Source organism: Kryptolebias marmoratus, linkage group LG11, assembly GCF_001649575.2.
Source record: "Kryptolebias marmoratus isolate JLee-2015 linkage group LG11, ASM164957v2, whole genome shotgun sequence".
NCBI lineage: Eukaryota > Metazoa > Chordata > Actinopteri > Cyprinodontiformes > Rivulidae > Kryptolebias > Kryptolebias marmoratus.
Window position 1 is genome coordinate 17,406,951 of NC_051440.1, and position 4,581 is coordinate 17,411,531.

Here is a 4,581-nt window from a genome sequence, read left to right on the forward strand (position 1 = left end):
ACAGACAGACAGACAGACAGACAGACAGACAGACAGACAGACAGACAGACAGACAGACAGACAGACAGACAGACAGACAGACAGACAGACCCTTTTTTGGATAGACATAGACAGTTCCATGAACACTTTCCATTAACTTCAGGCCTTCACCTTATTAAGCCTACATGTAGCTATTAAGCCTAATATGTAGTTATTAAAATGGTTGGATGTTGTTCTCTGATGATGCTCTCTGCTGGAGACACTCACTCACTCTTACTCATCTCCTGTACCCATTTAACCCTGTCCAGGACCATACTGTCTGAATGAATGTCCAACCTAACCCAGCAGTCAACCAATGATATGGGATACACTTTGGACAGGTCGCTGGTCTATCACAGGATCCTGATGGGGACATTTGAACAGTACTTTCATAACTTCCATAGTAGATGTGTAGTGTTTAGCACTGTCAGCTCACAGCAACAAGGTCTCCATATAATGTTGGCTTTTGCTTTTCTGTTTGAAGTTGGGATGTTCTGTGTATGAGTGAGTTCTCTCTGGGTACTCCAGTTTCTTCTCACGGTCCTTACACGTGCATTTTAGGTCAACGGTTGCTAACAGTTTAATGTCTAATGTATAAATATGTTCCATTGAAAAAAAAACAAGAAAATGAAGATTACACCATCTATTTTAAACAAGCACTCCAATTTCTTTCTTCTTTACTCTTGCCACTCTGCCTGAATGTTTCTGTCATATGTTCTTAATACTTTGTAGAGAAGCAACTGACTGTCTGGATAAAGCACATAATACTTGCAATATTCCCTATTGTATGTATTCTCAGCAACCCAGGATCATTTTTTCATGCCAAACACCTTACATTTTCTCTTTTGATCTGGTTTATATTTTGTTCTCACAACACATAATCTATGGAGTGTAACAGTTTCTCCTATTGGCATGGTTATCACAACAGATATTTTAAAAATGCCATAAGTACTGGCAAAAATCATTTCAGCAGCACTGCATCCAAACAAGCCAACAAAAATATTGCAAAACTTACGATTTGTACATGGGAAAAGAAAGTCAGGAGAAACTATCAAAAAGTGGCAAAGAAAATACAATATCACCAGAGATACTGCAATAGATTTTAGAAAAGCAATTGCTGATGCAAAGATATGAAAAATTCAAGGGTGGGTAAAGACTACTGCATGTTATTCATATTCCCATTCTTCATTCATATCTGATGTTTCCTTACAAATGCTCTGAATAAAAGCCCATGACAAACATTCCTCTGCAGGGGGAAGATTAATTATCTTGAGAAAAATCTGATGATAAAGTGTTTATTCTCTAAAGCTACAATAATGACATAACTTTCTTCAAAGATCACAGAAATTCATTTTAACATCCCAACATGTTTTAATTTGCACATGTTTATGTCTGTCTTTGAGATTCAGATTTGGGTTTATGGATGTGTGAGTCTCTTTGCCTGCATGGAAAATTGAGGTCCAACAGTCTGATAGCCAGAAGCAAAAAATTTGTTCCCTCCATCCCACGGGCGGTGAAGACAGAACTGCTGCATCCAATGTTCTTTTCTGCTTCACAGCGTATACCAACAACTCAGAAGAGGGAAAACTAATCAAAAATGTGAAACTGTAGATAAAAAGTACATGTATAAATCAAGAAAAAGAAAAAAAAAACACTGTCACAGCATTGTCAAACAAAAGGCATAGACGAAAAGCTGTAAAAAATAGCTGTGTTAACTAGTTGTCCCTTAAACATACTTCAGTGTAAAAATATCAGATCATCTACAAAGATGGTGTCTACTGTCTGAATGACAGACTTTTGTTGTTGAAAATACATAAATGAAGTACAAAAATAAGCTGCATTCCAATAAAACATACAACACTTTAATGTTTATGCTGATGTGAATCATCAGGTACTGAAACAAACCACACTGTCTGCACTGTTTGACGCTGAGTAAACTGGGAACCCACCACCCGTCGGCTGTGCTTATAAATCCTGTTCATAAAGGTTAGGATCAGAATCTGTGATAAAAGGTCAGCTCTGCCAACATTTACTGGATGTCTACCAGCAACGCAAGCCAAGCTCTCATTCTGGTTTTACAGCAACTAAATGTCCCGTAGCAAGGGGGGTTACCCCATACTTCAGAACCAGCCCCCCATGAGACGCCACGAGAAATGGCCTTGCCCAGGTCGCCACAACACATGAATGATGGGAAAAATCTCCATGCACTCTCCTATATCTTTGTAAAGGAAAAGAGCTTGTGTAATGACGAAAGCAGGGTGAGCAAAATCTGCATCTTTCTTCTTGAATTGGAGGATTAAAAATTGACTTTTTTAGGAGTCTGTGGTTGGAACCCACTGTTTGAAGACATGTTATCTAACACAGCCTAACAACATCCGAAGCCTTGGGAAACTTGGAGAAGATTGTGTGCATTCCTAATGACCTCTTCTGGAGTTATTTACTTATCTCAGAGACAACCCCAGTGACAGTAACCCTAAAATCATCTGTTTGCATGTTGTACATCAAATGCATGCTAAATGTACACAAACGATAGCTATTCGCTGATATTTTACGCACTATATACCTAAGGGTTATTATGTATCAGAAAATGTTTTTTTATAGTAACATATCTTAAGTGCCCAACACCACACCAATATGATCTACAGGCTCTTTTACTTATGTTATTTCAAATATGGCTCAGAATTACCTAAACATGCAAGTCAATGTTAGCCTTTAGCTAGTTTGTAAAAATAAATATCAAGTTATTGTAGACACAGTGCTCCATAGCAGGTTAAGAGCTCGTGTGTCAAGGTTGGTCTTGACTACACAATTACTTTCAGAGGTTGTTCTAGATAAATGATTAATTAATGAGTGGACTTTTGGGTCTTATAATTAACCTCTTATATTAGATTTTAATGTATGCAAGTCTGAAACCATTTTATTAGCCAATTAACAGACTTTGTGTAACACAGAGTCCCCATGAATAAAATCTGTAAAAACATAAAACAAAATAAAAACATTTAGGCAAAAACACACTTATTCAAAACAGAAAGAAGCATAGACGAAGTCCCAAGTTCAAAATGTTCTTTTAACTGCACCAGTGGATCAAGGAGAAGACAAAACATGTCAAATAGGTCATTTTTCTTATGTTATTTTTAGAGTTCAAAACTAGAGATTTTTAATTTTAGAAATTAAAACTTGTAAAAAAAATTAAAAAGGACAAAATGTGGGGAAAAAAAGGTAGGGAGGAAATAATAGATGCAATGCAAGCCTGCATTTGATACTGCACATGTGACACAGATGCACAGTTAGTTTTGAATTAAATACTAGTACATGTATTATCATTTCTGCATAGAATTACTGTGATTAATGATTTTTGGTTCTTTGTTTTTATTTTTTTCTAAATTATATGTGTAGATTACATTTTATCACCGCGCTGGTGAAAAACAAATCATGATTGTATTGAGATGCATCTTAAAATCTAAAAATTTCAATGTTTCTGACACAGTTCAAAGCTGAAACTGCACACATTTAAAAAAAATACTACTTCATATTTCACCTGTCTGTAGTTATGTTTCACCACCCATAAAACCTTTACGGGAAAAGGAATGGAGGAACAAACAGAATATTTTGCATATAAATGTTTCGTATGAGTCTAACTAGAAAAGAAAAGTTTTTATCTCCTCTACAAAATTAACTCATATTTATCCATACAGACAGTCATAGACTGAAGTGGCAGACTTTGTATAAAAATGTTCTTAAATAAAATCACTTCTTAGCCTACAAAGCCTTAGAGGATAAACAAAAGAACGAGAAAGAGGATTTATCATGAGAAGCAGGAAAAATAAGGCAGCTGAAAAATCACGCTGCATTTTCCAAAAGCTTGCAATGTTTGCCCACTATAATGTGATTAGGGTGCTTTAAAAAAGAATATATTACTTTATGATGAAAAGCTTTTCTGGCAAAGATCTGCTGGCCAAACAGGACAAAGACTATTAATATATAGTCTCTATAATATTCATTAACAAAGATTACAGAAATTATACATATTACTTATTATGGTAAATAGTTTGCAATATTTACTACTTTAAACATTTCAGTGCCCTAAATTTTTAGAATGTCTTTTTCAAACATCTATGCACACAACAGCACAATTTTTTCTGTATATAATGTATGCATTTTATATATGCACTGTTTCTCCTTATTATACAAAAACATATTTGTAAGTAAATCAATGGCAAAGATATTTTGACATGTTGAGGGGGCTGAATATTCAACTGATAGCTTTCATATCATAGGAAAATTATTTCTTCACCAAAGACAAAATATAAATTATTAAAAGTATCAATTCAAAGGTTGTCTGATCGGTGTGGTACATTTACTTGCCGTTACAAAAACAAGCGTATCTAGTGATTTGTATGGTGGTGTAATCCTCACAGACCCTTTGGGACAACACAGGCCCCTAGTGATACTCATATACACAAACTTTGTGTTGAGGCATTTGTTAATCTTGTAAACATCCTTCCACTGATCTCTCATTAATTCAGCCCAGTGGATGACAGCAAGGGTAAAAGATAAAGAGAG